The 20,288-nt window shown below is 38.7% G+C and overlaps 1 protein-coding gene and 1 pseudogene across 1 annotated transcript in view; both read left to right on the top strand.

The window, feature by feature from the left end:
* ZDHHC15 (zinc finger DHHC-type palmitoyltransferase 15) overlaps positions 1 to 20,288 on the top strand; it is a 257,211-nt gene that overhangs the window by 97,984 nt on the left and 138,939 nt on the right. The window lies entirely within an intron of this gene.
* On the top strand, positions 8,697 to 9,080 carry LOC103303146 (10 kDa heat shock protein, mitochondrial-like; annotated as a pseudogene).

Here is a 20,288-nt window from a genome sequence, read left to right on the forward strand (position 1 = left end):
CCAGGACTCTAGTCCTGTATAATAAAAGCTTAATAGGCAAATTGATGGAATGGCCGAATGACCAGCTGAACAACTGGTCACTATGAGGCACACTGACTAACGGGACAGATGCTCAACATAGGAGTTTCCTCCAGCCTGCAGGCCCCAAGCCAGCTAAGGTAGGTGCCAACGGGGGTGACACAAGCTGCATCTTGTGGAGCAGGTGATGGGTCAATGGGCCACAGAGGGAGATGACCAGCAGTGGCGGAGGGGCGGGGCCGGTGAGCAGGTGGTTCCAGGACAGCCACGGTGGGTGCCAGTGGGAACCCCCCCAATTGCCCTGTTGGTCACCCCACAGATTGGCACTGATTGCCAGCCAGACCTAGGGACCCTACCTGTGCAGCAATTTCATGCACCAGGCCTCTGGTTACTTCATAATGGCTAAAAACAGAGGGAAGTAGAAATGCCAATATGGCAAGATGAGGACAAAAAGAGAAGCAAAAAGCCTTCTGCTACAAAATGGAGATTAAGTGTAATCTTTAAAAACAATTCTTAGTGCCCTAACCGGTTTGGCTCAGTGGATAGAGCATCGGCCTGCGGATTGAAAGGACCCAGGTTTGATTCTGGTCAAGGGCATGTACCTTGGCTGCAAGCGCATCCTTGGTAGGAGGTGTGCAGGAGGCAGATGATTGATATTTTTCTCTCATCTATGTTTCTAACTCTCTATCCCTCTCCCTTCCTCTCTGTAAAAAGTCAAAAATAATAATAATAAAAAAACTCTTAGTAAAGATAAATTAATGTTGTATTGACTATTTGAAGGAGTTTGTGAAATCACCAGCCATGTATATATTTAAAATTAGGAAATCAATGCCTGCATTGGTGATATAATAAGAGAAACAAAAAACAATTTTAATTTTGAAAACTCACCTAGTTCCATTCTGTGAAACTATTATTTTGGAACACAGTGAGACTCTGGAAGACAACTCTTAGGAAAAATTTAGAATTGTTAAATTGATCATTTAAAAATTGTGCTCCAGACCAAAAAAATGGCAGTGGAATAGACAGATGTGTCCCAAGCCTTGTCCCGGAGCAGAAAGAAGGAAGAGCTGAGGGTCACACGGGGAGTGTTTGTTGGCGAGTTAAGGGGCAGCTATACTCCAGGAGAAGGTGGGGGACTGCTGGATGGGGTTCCCCTCACTGGGCAGCCACCACTGCTGCTGGGTTCCCTCCTGGAGTGACCAACTCAGACGTGGAGACCACGCCATCTTGAAGGGGAAAGTGGATGTTATTGGAAGACTAAAAATCTACAACTGCGGCACCCAACGAACAGCTGCAAACCTCAGAACACCGGTCCCCAATTGGCGCAAACATGCGGATTCAGAGGAGCTCTACACTCCACCATGGAAAGGTCAGATTTTGCCTGGGATAAGGTGAAGTCTCTGGTCCCAGCGGGAGAGAGAAACGGGTGCACTGCGGGAGCTGGAGGACCAGGAGAAGTCTGTGCCTAGAAAAATCCGTGGCTGTTGGGGCTGGCATGATCCATGAATGTGGAAGGGGATCCTAAGAGCTGCTAACAGAAGGGACCTCTAAAAAGAAACCCATTTTGATCTGACGCAAAAGAACAGCCTAAAAATTTTAAAAGTGTGCCGGCTGCTTAGACCCAAGGGGGAAAAGGGGACTGTGCAGAGTTGCGCGCAGCCCCGTTGTTCGCACACTTGGGATTTTTCCTCTTAAAATCCTTGCTTCTGATTACTAAATCAAATACATAGGATCACCCATTGGGGACACCCTAAGAGACTGCAGGGGAAAGTTGTTTTTCTGGAACCTGGGGATCGGAGCGGGGAATGACCATCAGAGAGCCAGCTCTGGGGCAGCCCACTCCCACAAACGGGTATTGAGTGCCACAGGGAAAGCAGGATTTAAATACAGGCTAGAGATGACCTATAGACCCGGAAGTCAATCCAGGAACACTTCCCCCCAGGGGCTGAATCACAAATTTACTCTTGTGTAATCAGAAATAAAGGAATACAAGAAATTAAGACACTGCCTGCTTAAAAATCAGGACTGGCTTAAAACACTGAGGAGCAGTGGAACGCAGGGAACTGCAATACTGTCCTTACTGGGAAACAGGCGTGCCAAACAGAACAATAGAGAAAGTGAATGACCTTCACTACTGCCAGGCGTCCTCCAACTACGGCCCGTGGGCCACGTTCGGGTGTTTTTGCTATTTTGCTTTTTACTTCAAAATAAGATATATGCAGTGTGCATAGGAATTTCTTCATAGTTTTTTTTAAACTATAGTCTGGCCCTCCAACGGTATGAGGGACAGTGAACTGGCCCTCTGTTTAAAAAGTTTGAGAACCCCTGACTACTGCATACATATTATATTTTTTCATTTTTTATTTTTATCAATTTTTACTTAATAAACTATTTTTTATTTTTTCCTCACTTGATTTTACCTTTTTAAGTATTACATTTTTATTTTCAATCAGTATTATTACTAGTACTATTTTACTTTTTTTTTTAAAGTGTCATTTTATTTTCTCTTTATTTTACTTTGGGACTAGTGTTCTACATTCTATTTTCATCTTTCCTTTAGCATCGTTTTACTCAACTCTACCTTTATGCCATCACTCTCTTCCTAACTTTTCCTCTTTTGGTGTCCTGATTATCGTACCCTTTTCCTGCTTTAGATTTTCCTTATTCTTTCTGGTTACCCCCTGTTAAAATTTCACCCTACTTATATACCTAATTTCTAATCTCCTGCTCCAAGTCCATACACACCTCTCTCTTCACTGTCTTAACTACCCAAAAAGATGTTTTTCTCTCTGTCCTTTTGTTGTTGTTTGCATGAATGTTGATTCTATAGATTTTTTATGCTTTTTTGTGAGATCGTTTTGCTTATTCTTTTTTTTTTTTGCTTTGTTTTTGTTTTTTGTGTTTTTCTCTGGTTCTGTTTTCCCTCGCCTCACTTGATATTAGTTGTTGTTTGTAGTTTGTATTCATCTGCAGGTACTTGTTGCTGGTATTTGCTGGGATTAGTGGCTGTGCTATTGGAGTTATTTTGTTCTCCTTTTCTGTCTTATGCTCTTTGTTTTCTCTCTTACTTTTTTTTCCCTTTTCCCAATTTCATTTTGGCACTCTTTTTTTTTTATTCCTCTTCTTCTTTCTCTCCTATCCCCTAATTTGCCTTTCTCTGATGGTCACCTTTATTTGGGTTACTAATATCATGAATACATTTCTGTTCAGTGCCTTGTGTGTTGTACTTGGTTGTGTTGTATTTTGTGCCTTTAAATCAATGCAGGAGAGAGAGAACTACATAACCAGACATACAGAGAAGAGAGACCCTGGGGAGACAAAGAAACAGCCTGCATATTAAAGAAAAGAAGGCATCACCAGAAAAGGAAGTTAAAGAAATGGAGGAAAGCAATCTGTCAAAGAAAGAATTCAGAGAAATGGTCATAAGGTGGCTGAAAAGAATGGAAGACAAATTCAACAATATGAGTAAGAACCAAGAGGAAATGAAGAAGAACCAAGAATAAATGAAAAATGACATCGCTGCTGTAAAGAACTCAATAGAAAACATCAAGAGTAGACTAGAAGAAGCAGAGGACCACATCAGTGAGCTAGAAGACAAGGTGGGGAAAAATACCCAAGTAGTGTAGTTTCTAGAAAAAAAATTAAAAAGCAGGAGGAGGGCCTAAGGGAAATTTGGAACAACACCAAACAAAACAACATCCACATAATAGGGGTTCCAGAAGGAGAATAAATGGAGCAAGGAATAGAAAACCTTTTTGAAGAAATAATGATAGAGAAATTCCCTGATATAGGGATGAAAAAACCCACACAAATCCAAGAAGCTCACGAGTCCCAAGGAAAATGAACTCCAAAAGACTGACACCAAGGCACATTATAATTAAATTGGAAAAACCAATGACAAAGTAAGAATCTTAAAAGTAGCCAGAGAGAGAGAGAAAGTTACATACAAAGGAACCCCCATCAGGCTAGCAACTGATTTCTCAACAGAAACTCATCAGGCCAGAAGGGAATGAAATGAAATATACAAAGTCATGCAAAGGAAGGGTCTCAATCCAAGAATACTGTACCCAGCAAGACTATCATTCAAAATTGAAGGTGAAATCAGAAGCTTCACTGACAAAAAAGGACTAAGGGAATTTATTACCATCATCCAGCAATGCAAGAAATGCTAAAGGGTCTGCTGTAAAAAAAACATATAGGAAGCAAAGAAGGAACACAGGTGTAAAGAATAAAAATAGAGACAAATAAGTACCTATCAATAATAACTTTAAATGTAAATGGATTAAATGCCCCCATCAAAACACATAGGGTAACACATTAAATAAGAAAGCAAGAGCCATATATCTGCTGTCTACAAGAAACCCACCTCAGGAAAAAAAAAAAAAAAAAAGACGCACACAGACTGAGGTTGAAGGGATGGGAAAAGGTTTTCCAGACGAATGTAAAGGAAAAAAAAAAAAACTGGGGTAGCAATACTTCATCTGACAAATTAGATTTCAAAGTGAAGGACATAAGAAGAGATAATGAAGGCCACTTCATAATACTAAAGGGAGCAATCCAACAACAAAAAATAACTCTGGTAAACATATATGCACCCAATCCAGGACACTCAAATACATAAAAAATTCCTGGAGGATATCAAGGGAGAGATTGACAGCAAAACAATCATACTAGGAGATTTTAATACCCCACTATCACCATTGGACAAATCCTCTAAACAAAAAATCAGCAAAGAAACATCAATCCTAAATGACACACTAGACCAGATGGAATTAATTGACATCTTCAGAACATTTCACTCCAATGTCACAGAATATACATTCTTATCAAGTGCACATGGGTCATTTTCAAAGATAGATCATGTGTGGGGTCATAGGCAAAGTCTCTTCAAATTCAAGAAGACAGAAATCATATCAAGCATCTTCTCAGATCACAGTGGCATAAAACTGGAAATCAACTACAATAAAAACAATCCAAAAAAATCAAACACATGGAGACTAAACACCATGCTATTAAACAATGACTGGGTTACCAGAGACATCAAGGAAGAAATAAAAAAACATCATGGCAACAAATGATAATGAAAACACAACAATCCAAAATCTATGGGACAAAGCGAAAACAGTCTTGAGAGGGAAGTTCATAGCTTTACAATCGTACTGCAAAGAACATGACACAATGGTAATAAATTACCTAACCCTACAACTCAAAGAGTTAGAAAGAGAGCAACAAGAAAGGCCCAGTGTAAGCAGAACTGAGGAAATAATAGAGATCAGAGCAGAGATAAATGACATAGAGACCAAAGAAACAATACAAAAGATCAACAGAACCAAGAGCTGGTTCATTGAAAGGATAAACAAGATTGATTAACCTTTATCCAGGCTCACCAAGAAGCAAAGAGAGAGGACCCAAATAAACAAAATCAGAAATGAAAGAGGAGAAATAACAACAGACCCCGACGAAATACAAAGGATTGTTAAAACATACTAAGAACAACACTATTCCAACAAGCAGGACAACCTGGAGGAAATGGACATATTCCTAGAAAAATATAACCTTACAAAACTCAATCAGGAAGAATCTAAACATCTCAATAGGCCAATAACTATGGAAGAAATTGAATGAGCCATCAAAAAGCTTCCGGCAAACAAAAGCCTGGGGCCAGACGGCTTGACAGGGGAGTTTTACCAAACATTCAAGGAAGAACTAAAACCTATCCTCCTCAGACTATTCCAAAAAATTCAAGTAGAAGGAACACTTACAAACATATTCTGTGAAGCCAGCATCACCCTAATACCAAAACAAGATAAAGACAACACAGTGAAAGAGAATTACTAGGCCAATATCCCTAATGAACATCGATGCCAAAATCCTCAACAAAATTCTAGCAAATCAGATCCAGCATTACATCAGAAAGATCATACACCACGACCAAGTAGGATTTATCCCCGGAATCAAAGCATGGTACAATATCCGCAAATCAATAAAAGTGATACATCACATAAACAAATTGAGAGATAAAAATCACATAGTCAAATCAATTGATGCAGAAAAAGCATTTGACAAAATCCAATACCCTTTCTTGATAAAAACTCTCAACAAGGTGGGAATAGAAGGATCATACCTAAACATATTAAAAGCTATATATTATTAACACACAACTAACATCATACTCAATGGGCAAAACCTAAAACCATTTCCCCTAAGAACAGGAACAAGACAGAGATGCCCACTTTCACCACTCCTGTTCCACATAGTACTGGAAGTATTAGCAATTGCAATTAGACAACAAGAAGAAATAAAAATGTATCCAAATTGGAAAAGAAGAAGTAAAGCTGTCCTTATTTGCAGATGACATGATATTGTACATAAAAACCTGAAAGACTCCTTCAAAAAACTAATAGACTTAATAAATGAATTCGGCAATGTAGCAGGATACAAAATTAACGGCAATAAATCTATGGCATTTCTGTACACCAACAGTGAACTTACAGAAAGAGAGACTAAAAAAGCAATCCCATTTACCATCACACCAAAAAAAATTAAGATACCTATTATTAAACTTAACTAAGGAGGTAAAAGACCTATTCGCGGAAAACTACAGGACACTGAAAAAAGATATAAAGACATAAACAGATGGAAGAACATACCATGTTCATGGATTGGTAGAATCACCATCATTAAAATGTCCATACTACCCAAAGCAATCTATAGATCAATATACTCCCCATAAAAATACCAAAGGTATATTTCACAGACATATAAAGAATTCTCCAAAAATTCATCTCGATTAAAAAAAAAGATCCAGAATAGCCACAGGAATCCTGGGAAAGAAGAACAAAGTAGGTGGATCTCAATACCAGATTTCAAGATTTATTACAAAGCCACTCTTCTCAAAACAGCCTGGTACTGGCATAAGAGTAGACATATAGACCAATGGAATAGAATAGAGAATCCAGATATCGACCCAAACCACTATGCTCAATTAATATTTGACAGAGGAGGCATGAACAAATAAGGGAGTCAAGACAGACTCTTCAACAAATGATGTTCGGAAAATTGGACAGATACATGCAAAAAAATGAAACTAGACCGTCAACTTACACCATACACAAAAATAAACTCAAAATGGATACAGGACTTAAACATAAGATAGGAAACCATAAAAATAGTAGAGGAATCCATAGGCAGCAAAATCTCAGACATATGCCGAAAGAACTTCTTCACTGATACTGCTCCTAGGGCAATGCAAGCTAAAGAGAAAATAAACAAATGGGACTACATCAAAATAAAAAGCTTTTGCACAGCAAAAGAAACCATCAACAAAACAACAAGAAAGCCCAGTGTATGGGAGAGCATATTTGCTAATGTTATCACTGATAAAGGTTTAATCTCCAACATCTACAGACAACTTATACAACTTTATAAAAGGAAGATAAATGATCCAATAAAAAATGCGCAACAGACTTAAATAGAATCTTTCCAAAGAATACAGAAGGAAGGTCAAGAGACACATGAAGACATGCTCAACGTCACTAATTATCTGAGAGATGTAAATCAAAATGAAAATGCAGTACCATCTCACACCTGTAAGAATGGCTATCATCAACAAATCAACAAACGACAAGTGTTGGTGAGGATCCAGAGAAAAATGAACCCTCGTGCACTGTTGGTGGGAATGCGGACTGGTGCAGCCACTGTGGAGAACAGTATGGAGTTTCCTCAAAAAACTGAAAATGGAACTCCCGTTTGACCCAGTCATTCCACTCCTAGGAATATATCCTAAGAAACTAGAAACACCAATAAGAAAGGATATATGCACCCCTATGTTCATAGCAGCACAATTTACAATATCTAAGATTTGGAAACAGCCTAGGTGCCCGTCAGCAGATGACTGGATTAGAAAACTATGGTACATCTACACAATGGAATTCTATTCTGCCATAAAAAAGAAGGAATTCTTACCATTTGCAGCAACCTGGATGGAACTGGAGAGCATTATGCTAAGTGAAATAAGCCAGTCAATGAAAGAAAAATACCACATGATCTCACTCATTTATGGATAATAAAGAACATTAAAAACTGATTAACAAAAGATAGATACAGAGGCAGTAAAGCATCAAACAGACTGTCAAATTACAGTGGAAAGTTTAGAGAGAGGTGGGGGAGATAAGCGATCAACTGAAGGACTTGTCTCTGGATCTGTGGCCAATTTGCAAGTGTTCACAATATGGAAACTGGAATATTGCTTCAGTGGATCCATCTGTCCTCTAGAACTCATAGCTTTTCCACAATTACCCAAACTTAGGTACCCAAGGCACTACCATAGCAGACTCATTTATGCATCACATATACCTTCTCTGCAAGTGCATTCATCTAAGTCAATGGAGTTCATGCCTTAGACCACAGATCCTCTGTAGCTCTTTGTGAGCCCGAGTTCTGTACCTTGGTTGTGTGGCTGCTTCCCAACCATCTTTATCTCACACACTATTGCCAACACTGCAGTGTTAATGCCTATACCATAGGCACTAGTACCACCACTGCCCCATACCAAGAGCCACTCCAGTAGTTTCATGTATGTCTCCACTCCAGTCTGAACCTGTGGGCACTCCATGGTTACCATGCATCAAACTTAATTGACACAACTACTGTAAGTGGCTCAAAGGATTTCCTCAGCCATGATTTCCACCAAGGGAGATAAAACCCTGAAGCTACAGCATTACAGCAGAGTACAAACTGAAGAGGCAGGAGTCATAGCAGGACAGATGTTTAGAAAATTTCTTCCCCTCTTGGACTGAGTATTAGTTGAAAGTAGTGCTGTGGAAACTGTAACCAAAGTAGGCATTATGCGTCCAGAAAAATCTCAAGGAAAGTCTTGCAAGCAACAGTAGTAGCTGTTGGATTGCCCTCCAAAGGAAAGGGTGGAGAGATTCAACCAGTTAGCATGAAAGTTAAAGATAACATTTTTTCTTCCAGAATGTGGAGGCACCAAAGTAGTTCCAGATGACAAGGATTATTTTTTATTTAGAGATGGTGACATTCTTGCAAAGTGTGTAGACTGAAATGAAGAACTATTGAAATAGCTCTGCCCATTTCATTGAAGTTCTGAAATCTTTCATCATATAAACAATTTCCAAGTCTTGTTTATAATAAACTAATAATATATACACTAATAGCATTCAGTGTCTTAAAATTGTTTCACTGTACTGATATAATTTTTTTTAAAAAAGAGAGAGAGAGATTAAGAGGAAAGTAGCAGCCTTTACCACTGAAGACCCTCACAGATCTCATGACTGCTTCATACACATGCAGTCTTGGTCACTGAGGACATCTTCAGTCTTGGCTGATGCTGATCACAGCTGAAAGAACTTTACAGATACTATTACACTACACCTTCCCTGGAGCTGGAACTGCCTCATTCCACTCAGCTGGCACCTTTGCATCCATCCACAGGTGAAGGTATTTCCCCACTGAAACCATTCCTTAAAATCAGGAAAAGGTGACTGCTCCATGAAATATCCACACATCTATACAACACTTCAAGAAACACAAAAGCTCAAGGAAAAATTATACCACCTGAGGAATACAAATATCCTAGTAACCAACTGCAAATTCATGGAGATCTTCAGGGAAAAAAACAAACAAACCTCAAAATAATTGTTTTAAATAAGCTCAGAAAATTATAAGAGAACACAGATAGACAACTCAGCGAACTTAGGAAAAGAATATATGAACAAAAATAGAAGGCATACAAAAAAATCATAAAAAAGCACCATACAGAATTTCTGGAGCTGGAATGTGCAATGAGTGAAATGGAGAACTATATAGAGAACATCAGTAGCAGACTTTATCAAGATAAAGAAATAATCTGCAAACTAAAAGATAGGTCATTTGAAATTACCCAGTTGAGTGTGTGTGTGTGGGGGGGGAGAATTAAAGTGAAATAGTTCATGAGAACTGTGGGACACCATCAGACTAAAGAATATATGCATTGTGGAAATAAAGGGAGAAGGGACGAATGGACATAAAGCCTATTTAAATAAATAATGGCTGCCCTAACCTGTTTGGCTCAGTGGATAGAGCATCAGCCTGCAGACTGAAGGGTCCCAGGTTCGATTCTGGCCAAGGGCATGTACCTTGGTTGCGGGCACATCCCTAGTAGGGGGTGTGCAGGAGGCAGCTGATCGATGTTTCTAACTCTCTATCCTTCTCCCTTCCTCTCTGTAAAAATCAATAAAATATATATATATATATATATATATATATATATATATATATATATATATATTAAATAAATAATGGCTGAAAACTCCCCAAATTTGAGGAGAGATTTTGTCATACAGATACATCATGCTCTAAAGTCTCCAAACAGTTTCAAACAAAAGTGGACTTCATGAGAACACATTATAATCAAATTTTCAAAAATCAAAGTCAAAGAGAGAATTTTGAAAGCAGCAAGAAAGAAAAGGCTGTTAACTTACAAGGGAACCACCATAAGGCTATCATTGGATTTCTCAACAGATACCTTGCAAGAAAAAATAGAGTGAGAATGTATACAAAAAATGCTGGTAGAAAAAATGCCAACAGAGATTGCTTCAGTCAACAGAAACATCTTTCAGAAATGAAAGACAAACTTGGCAACCAAAAAACAATTCAAAAATCAAAACATGATGGAGTTTATAACCAGGAAAACTGCTTTACAAGAAATGTTGAGGGGAGTTCTTCAAGCTGAAATAAAAAGATGCTAATTAGTAACATGAAAACATATAAATAATAAAATCAAACTAGTAACAGTTAGTATATAGGCCAACTTAAAATAGTACAATACTATAAAGGTAGTGTACAAATCATTTCTAACTCTAGTATAAAGGTTAATAAGATAAAATGTTAAAAATAACTTTGCTAAAACAAGTTGATAATGGGCATACTATAAAAAGATATAAATTGTGAAATCAAAGATATAAAATGTTTGAGAGAAAATATGTCAGTGCTTCTGTATGCAATTGAAATTAACTTTTACAAGCTTCAAATAGAATTTTATAAATATAATATTTTTGTAAGCTCCATAGTAACCACAATAACAAACAACCCTCTAGCAGGTACACAAAAGATAAAGAGAAAGAAATAAAAGCACACCACTACAGAAAATAAGCAAACAACAATGGAAATCAGCAAAATTGAAGAAAGGAAAATAAGAACTACAAAACAGCCATAAAACAATTAACTAAATAGTACAGTATATGTTTATAGTATATGACTACTTTAAATGTGAATGGATTAAATTATCCAATCAAAAGATGTAGAGTGACTGTCTGAATTAAAAAAAAAAAAGACACAACTACTTGCTGCCTATAAAAGAATCATTTCAGGTTTAAAGAGGCTCATTAGCTGAGAGTAAAAGGATGAAGAAAGATATTCCATGAAAATGGGAGCCAAATGAGAAAAAAGTAAGCTGTACTTATATCAGGCAAAATAGAGTTTAAGTCAACAACTGTTATAGGAGACAAAGAAAATAATTATACAAAGGTAAAGGGGTAAATTCATCGAGAAGATATAATAGCTGTAAATACAGTATATATTCACCAAACATTGTATTATTTAAATATATAAAAATTATTAATAGTACTGAAGGGAGAAATAGACAGTAATTCAATAATAGTAGGGGACTGCAAAATCTGACTTTAACATGGATGGAATATTCAGATGTAAAATCAAGAGGAACTTTCAAGACGGTGGTGAAGTAGGTGGAAGTTGCAATCATCTCAAATTATCAAACTGGAAATAAAATGAAATTAAAAAAAAAACAATTATCCTGAATAACCAACTGAAGACTAGCTGAAGAGGAGTCTTATAAGCAAGGATTTACAGAAGAAGCCACATTCAGACTGGTAGGAAGGTTGGTGATATGAAAAGGGCTGGCCCCACTCCAGCAGGTAATGGCTGAGGTTCCAGAGGGATATTTCAGCTGTGGGGTGCTCCCCTTAAGAATTGTGGGACCTAAACCCCAGGCCAGGCTCTCTAACCAAGAGCACCAGAGCCAAGAAGGTGTTCTCACATAACATCTTGCTGTGAAAAGCAGCAAGATTTGTCTGCTAAGAAGAGACAGAATACACAGAAGACATAGGCACAGTCTTAAAGGGCCAATGCCAAAATTTTGTTCCCAGCCATTCACCACTCAACCTGGTTCTGATGGAGGGAGAGGGGAGAAGACAAGGGGTGCCTGAGGAGAGTCTTAGGTTTGAGGCTCTGGGAAAGAGGCTGGAATACAGCTGCCAGGACCCCTGTATGGAGTAATTCTGTCATACTGCAATTGTTATCTTTCTTGGGTGGAGCACTCCCCTCTGAGCAGCATCAGCTTGGGAGAAAGCAATTACCCCATTCTCTGGAATTACTCTTGTCCCACCCTGCAATGCCTAGGAGCAGTTGAGGAGTTGGCTGCATTGGCCAGGGTGTAGAAATGCAGACACGGGGGTGTCAGTGACTGGCTTTGGGGTGGAGTTACACTCCCTACTTTCCTGTGAACTTGACTGGTGCTTCTCCTTCATGAGAGATACAATAGAACCACCCTCCCATGTTTCCAGCTTCACACAGACCCAACATCTGGGCTCTGGAGGCCCAACCTGCTGATTACTAGGGGCTCATCCCTGTTGAGGTCAGGGCAAAATCCAGGACAAGACTCAATCGTTTGGCTCTTGGGCAGGGATCCTACTTACCATCTTCCCTAAAGCCTGAACAGCACCTCTGCTTCACGAGAGTTTGACCAGCCCCATCTTATGAAATCCAACAGAGGTTCTTTCAGTGTCTGAGCCTAACAGACAGCCATCAGGTCTAAGCAGTAGAAATGGATTTTGGGGTACTTTGGGACTTTCGCTGACAACCCCTGGGCTTGGTGCTAGCAAAAGCCAGCCTTAGAGTGCAGCTTGGTCTTATCCAGGTGCACCTGAGCCCAGCAGAGGCAGCAACAACAACCACAAACTGAGGATTGCTTTTAGCTTTAAACATGTCACTGACGGATGGCACAGACAATCTATAATAATAAAAGCATAATATGCTAATTAGACCCGACAGCCAAACAACTTTTCAGATATCATTCAGGACATCCTTCTGAATGAAGCCATGGAGTCAGGGTCCAAGGCACAGGCAGTTAGGGACAATCAGGCAGGCAGGCAAGCAGTTAGGGCCATCAGTCAGGCAGGCAGAATGGTGAGGGGCATCAGGCAGGCAGGCAGAGTGGTTAGGAGCATCAGGCAGGCATCCAGAGTGGTTAGGGGCATCAGGCAGGCAGAGTGGTTAGGGGCATCAGAAAGGCAGGCAAGCAATTAGGGGGGATCAGACAGGGAGGTGACTGGTTAGGGGCAATCAGGCAGTTAGGCAGAGGGGTTAGGAGCAATCAGGCAGGCTGGCAGAAGGGTTAGGAGCGATCAGACAGGAAGGCAGAGTCGTTAGGGGCAATCAGGCAGGCAGGTGAGTAGTTAGGGGCGATCAGGCAGGCAGGTGAGCAGTTAGGGGCAATCAGGCAGGCAGTCGAGTGGTTAGGGGTGGTCAGGCATGCAGGCAGGCAGAGGGGTTAGGGGCGATCAGGCCGGCAGGCGAGTGGTTAGGGGTGGTCAGGCAGGCAGAAAAGTGGTTAGGGGCGATCAGGCAGGTAGGCAGAATGGTTAGGGGTGATCAGGCACTCAAGCAGTGTGGTTAGGGGAGATCAGGCAGGCAGGCAGGCGAGTGGTTAGGAACCAGTGGTCCCAGATTATGAGAGGGTACAGGCTGGGCTGAGGGACCCCCACTTCCCTGTGCACAAATTACGTGCACCATGCCTCTAGTGTCTTATATTGACCTGCACCAGAGTCATTCTAAAGTGTCCCAAAACCAACAAAGGGACCAGCTTCAGGGAACATTGGAGAAGGATCCAATAAACTTCCTAAACTCCATAGCCAAAGGGAGATTGCAGCAGGAACTAAACCATGCTGAGGCACACTCTCCTTTTTTTTTTTCATTCCTTTTCCTTTTCTTCTTTTTTTTTTTCTTTAACTTTTATTTTATTGTAAAAATTAATGTTTAATTTATGGTATAAGTTTATCTTGACCAAAATATTTAGCACATCCTACATTTATTAAAATTTTATTTAACTGTATAAAGTATTACAAATAGTAGTACATAAGTCACCTTTATTTCCCCCATGAACCTCCCCCTCCTCCAGCTCCATGCATGTTGTTGCAAATGGTAAGAACTCTTTTTTTACTGCAGCGTAGTATTCCATTGTGTAGACGTATGAGAGTTTTTAATCCACTCATCTGCTGATGGGCACTTAGGCTGTTTCCAAATCTTAGCTATGGTGAATTGTACTGCTATGAACATAGGGGTGCATATATCCTTTCTGATTGGTGGGATATATTCCTAGAAGTGGGATTATTGTGTCATGTCGAAGTTCCATTTTTAATTTTTTGAGGAAACACTATACTGTTTTCCACAGTGGCTACACCAGTCTGCATTCCCACCAGCAGTGCACTAGGGTGCCTTTTTCTCCACATCCTCTCCAGCACTTGTCCTTTGTTGATTTGTTGATGATAGCCATTCTGGCAGGTGTGAGATGGTACCTCATTGCTGTTTTGATTTGCATCTCTCGGATGATTAGTGACTTTGAGCATGTTTTCATATGTCTCTTGGATTTCTGTATGTCCTCTTTCGAAAAGTATCTATTTAGGTCCGTTGCCCATTTTTTGATTGGATCATTTATCTTCCTTTTCTTAAATTGTATGAGTTCCTGGTAAATTTTGGAGATAATATTGGCAAATATTTTCTCCCATGCTGTGGGCTGTCTTGTTTTGTTGATGGTTTCTTTTGTTGTGCAGAAGTTTTTTATATTTATCTACTCCCATTTGTTTATTTTCTCCTTAGTTTCCATTGCCCTAGGAGCTGGATCAGTAAAGACATATTTGCTATTCTGGTGCCTATGGCTTCTTCTAAGATTTTTATGATTTCCTATCTAATGTTTAAGAACTTTATCCATTTTGAGTTTATTTTTGTTTATGGTGTAAGTTGGTGATCTAGTTGTTTTTTGTTTTTTGTTTTTTGCAAGTGTCTGTCCAATTTTTCCAGCAGCATTTATTGAAGAGACTGTCTTGACTCCATTGTATGTTCAAGCTCCCTTTGTCAAATATTAATTTAGCAGAGTGTTTTGGGTCGATTTCTGGGTTCTCTATTCTATTCCATTGATCTATATGTCTGTTCTTGTGCCAGTACCAGGCAGTTTTGAGAACAGTGGCTTTGTAATACAGCTTGATAGTTGGCATTGAGATCCCTCCTACTTTTTTCTTCTTTCTCAGGGTCACTGCAGCTACTCTCTCTCTCTCTTTTTTTTTTATTCCAGATGAATATTTGGAGAGTTCTTTCAAGATCTCTGAAATATGTTGTTGGTATTTTATTTAATTAATTAATTAATTAATTAATTAATTCATATTTTGCACATAATGAAGCAATATTTTATTATTTTAGAAAAGCATTTCCAAGTTTTCCCAATCATAAGATTCACTGAACACTTATTAAAAAATATAGATTCTAATGATACACCTCAATATAGTTGAATTGGAATATTCTGTGACTAGACATGAAAATCTGTATTTTTAAAATGCTGTTGGTATTGTAATAGGGAGTGCATTGAATCTATAGATTGCTTTGGGTAGTATGGATATTTTAATGATGTTGATTCTCCCAATCCATAAACAGTATGTTCTCCCATCTGTTTATGTCTTCCTCTATCTCTTTTTTTTCAATGTCCCTTAGTTTTACGTGTACAGGTCTTTTACCTCCTTAGTTAAGTTTATTCTTAGGTATCTTAATTTTTTTGCTGTGATGCTAAATGGGATTTCTCTTTTAGTCTCTCTTTCTGTAAGTTTATTATTGGTGTATAGAAATGCCATAGATTTCTTAGCATTTATTTTGTATCCTGTTACTCTGCCGAATTCATTTATTAAGTCTAATAATTTTTTATGGAGTCTTTAGGGTTTTCTATGTACAGTATCATGTCATCTGCAAATAAGGACAGTTTTATATCTTCTTTTCCAATTTGTATGCCTTTTATTTCTTCTTCTTGTCTGATAGCAATGGCTAGTACCTCCAGTAGATGTCAAACAGGAGTGGTGAAAGTAAGAATCCCTGTCTTGTTCCTGTTCTTAGTGGAAATGTTTTTAGTTTTTGCCCATTGAGTGTGGGTTTGTCATATATGGCTTTTATTATGTTGAGTTATGATCCTTCTATTCCCACCTTGCTGAGAGTTTTTATCAAGAAAGTGTGTTGGATTTTGTCAAATGCTTTTTCTGCATCAACTGATATGACTATGTGATTTTTATCTCTCAATTTATTTATGTCGTGTATCACATTTATTGATTTTCGGGTATTGTAATGTTAACGAAAAAAAAACCATTGAAACCTGTAAAGAATTTTAGTGAGTTTATTTGAGCCAAACTGTCGACATATGCCGGGAAGCAGAACCTCAATGAATTGAGATAATGCTCCGAAGAAATGGTGGGTTACATCTGTATTTATACATTGCCATCAAAGGAGGGACATAGGTGGCCTACATGAAATTCATTGGTGACGGATTAAGGAGGTGGGATAAAGTCAAACGGTGGGAAACCCCTGGGATTGGATAAAAAGTAAAATGATGGACACATACTTAGGTGGGTACAGGAACAATTAACATGATAATGAAGGAATTTGAAGTATCTTTCCTGGCGCCCACCACATTTGGTTGTGCCCCAGGGGCTCCAGCAAAAGAAGGAAGTTACAAGTTACCCAGACATCTCACAAATATGTTATCTTAGAGGAAAAAAGGCAAATGGGCTCAGTAAAGAAGATCTAAGTTGATCTTTGTCAGGGAAGATATCGGACTAGGACATGACTACCCACTATAACCTGTTTGTAGTTAAATATTTAATTTTCTTTTTTTTTTAAATATTTTTATTGAGGTATTATATGTGTACATATCTTACTATTATCCCCCCACCCCACACCCACACATGCCCTCTGCCCCCAGAGTTTTGCATCCATTGTTTATGCTTATATGCATGCATACAAGTCCTTCGTTTGATTTCATAACTCCCCCACCTTTCCCAAACTTTCCCCCTGTAATTTGAAAGTCTGTTTGATGCTTTACTGTCTCTGTATCTATCTTTTTGTTCACCACTTTATAATGTTCTTTACTATCCCTAAATGAGTGAGATCATGTGGTATTTTTCTTTCATTGACTGGCTTATTTCACTTAGCGTAATGTTCTCCAATTCCATCCAGGTTGCTGCAAATGATGAGAATTCCTTCTTTTTTATGGCAGCATAGTATTCCATTGTGTAGATGTACCACAGTTTTCCGATCCAGTCATCTGCTGATGGGCACCTAGGCTGTTTCCAAATCTTAGCTATTGTAAATTGTGCTGCTATGAACATAGTGGTGCATATATCCTTTCTGATTGGTGTTTCTAGTTTCTTCGGATATATTCCCAGGAGTGGGATTACTGGGTCAAATGGGAGTTCCATTTTCAGTTTTTTGAGGAAACTCCATACTGTTCTCCACAGTGGCTGCACCAGTCTGCATTCCCACCAGCAGTGCACGAGGGTTCCTTTTTCTCCGCATCCTCGCCAACACTTGTTGTTTGTTGATTTGTTGATGATAGCCATTCTGACAGGTGTGAGATGGTACCTCATTGTTGTTTTGATTTGCATCTCTCGGATAATAAGTGACTTTGAACATGTTTTCATGTGTCTCTTGGCCTTCCTTCTGTCTTCTTTTGAAAATATTCTGTTTAGGTCTGTTGCCCATTTTTTTATTGGATCATTTATCTTCCTCTTATTAAGTTGCATAAGCTGCCTGTAGATGTTGGAGATTAAACCTTTATCAGTGATAGCATTTGCAAATATGTTTTCCCATGCAGTGGGCTTTCTTGTTGTTTTGTTGATGGTTTCTTTTGCTGTAAAAAAGCTTTTTATTTTGATGTAGTCCCATTTGTTAATTTTCTCTTTAGCTTCCATTGCCCTAGGGGCAGTGTCAGTGAAGAAGTTCTTGTGGCATATGTCTGAGATTTTGTTGCCTGTGGATTCCTCTAGTATTTTTATGGTTTCCCGTCTTATGTTTAAGTCCTGTATCCATTTTGAGTTTATTTTTGTGTATGGTGTAAGTTGGTGATCTAGTTTCATTTTTTTTGCATGTATCTGTCCAGTTTTCCCAACACCATTTATTGAAGAGACTGTCTTGACTCCATTGTATGTTCATGCCTCCTTTGTCAAATATTAATTGAGCATAGTGGTTTGGGTCGATATCTGGGTTCAATATGTCTGTTGATCAATATGTCTGTTCTTGTGCCAGTACCAGGCTGTTTTGAGAACAGTGGCTTTGTAATACAGCTTGAAATCTGGTATTGAGATCCCACCTACTTTATTTTTCTTTCTGAGGATTGCTGAGGCTAGTCGGGGTCTTTTTTTATTCCAGATGAATTTTTGGAGAGTTCTTTCTAGGTCTGTGAAATATGCTGTTGGTATTTTGATGGGGAGTGCATTGAATCTGTAGATTGCTTTGGGTAGTATGGACATTTTAATGATGTTGATTCTACCAATCCAGGAACATGGTATGTTCTTCCATCTGTTTACGTCTTCCTCTATCTCTTTTTCAGTGTCCTGTAGTTTTCTGCGTATAGGTCTTTTACCTCCTTAGTTAAGTTTATTCCCAGGTATCTTAATTTTTTTGGTGCGATGGTAAATGGAATTGCTTTTTTAGTCTCTCTTTCTGTAAGTTCATTATTGGTGTATAGAAAAGCCATAGATTTCTTGGCGTTAATTTTGTATCCCGCTACATTGCCGAATTCATTTATTAAGTCTATTAGTTTTTTGATGGAATCTTTTGGGTTTTTTATGTACAATATCATGTCATCTGCAAATAAGGACAGCTTCACTTCTTCTTTTCCAATTTGGATGCCTCTTATTTCTTCTTCTTGCCTAATTGCGATAGCTAATACTTCCAGTACTATGTCAAACAGGAGTGGTGAGAGTGGGCATCCCTGTCTTGTTCCTGTTCTTAGGGGAAATGGTTTTAGTTTTTGCCCATTGAGTATGATGTTTGCTGTGGGTTTATCATAAATAGCTTTTATTATGTTGAGGTATGAGCCCTCTATTCCCACCTTGTTGAGAGTTTTTATCAAGAAAGGGTGTTGGATTTTGTCAAATGCTTTTTCTGCATCTATTGATATGACTATGTGATTTTTATCTCTCAATTTGTTTATGTGATGTATCACGTTTATTGATTTGTGGATATTATACCATCCTTGCATTCCTGGGATAAATCCTACTTGGTCATGGTGTCTGATCTTTCTGATGTACTGCTGGAGCCGATTTGCTAGAATTTTGTTGAGGATTTTGGCATCAATGTTCATGAGGGATATTGGCCTGTAATTCTCTTTCATTGAGTTGTCTTTATCTGGTTTTGGTATTAGGGTGATGCTGGCTTCATAGAAGGAGCCTGGAAGTGTTCCTTCCTCTTGAATTTTTTGGAATAGTCTGAGGAGGATAGGTTTTAGTTCTTCCTTGAAAGTTTGATAAAACTCTCCTGTGAAGCCATCTGGCCCCGGGCTTTTGTTTGCCGGAAGCTTTTTGATGACTGCTTCAATTTCTTCCATAGTTACTGGCATGTTGAGCTGTTTAGAATCTTCCTGATTGAGTTTTGGAAGGTTGTATTTTTCTAGGAATATATCGATTTCCTCTAGGTTGTCCAGTTTGTTGGAGTAGAGTTGTTCGTAGTATTTTGTAACAATCCTTTGTATTTCGTCGGGATCTGTTGTTATTTCACCTCTTTCATTTCTGATTTTGTTTATTTGGGTCCTCTCTCTTTGCTTCTTGGTGAGCCTGGCTAGAGGTCCATCAATCTTGTTTATCCTTTCAAAGAACCAGCTCTTGGTTTTGTTGATCATTTGTATTGTTTCTTTGGTCTCTATGTCGTTTATCTTCGCTCTGATCTTTATTATTTCTTTCCTTCTGCTTTCACTGGGCTTATCTTGTTGCTCTCTCTCTAACTCTTTGAGTTGTTGGGTTAGGTAATTTATTACCATTGTTTCTTGTTTTTTGCAGTAGGCTTGTAGAGCTATGAACTTCCCTCTCAGGACTGCTTTCGCTGTGTCCCATAGATTTTGGATTGTTGTGTTTTCATTGTCGTTTGTTGCCATGATGTTTTTTATTTCTTCCTTGATGTCTTTGGTAACCCAGTCATGGTTTAATAGCATGCTGTTTAGTCTCCAA

This window comes from Eptesicus fuscus, chromosome 1 (genome assembly GCF_027574615.1).
Source record: "Eptesicus fuscus isolate TK198812 chromosome 1, DD_ASM_mEF_20220401, whole genome shotgun sequence".
In the NCBI taxonomy this organism is placed as follows: Eukaryota; Metazoa; Chordata; class Mammalia; order Chiroptera; family Vespertilionidae; genus Eptesicus; species Eptesicus fuscus.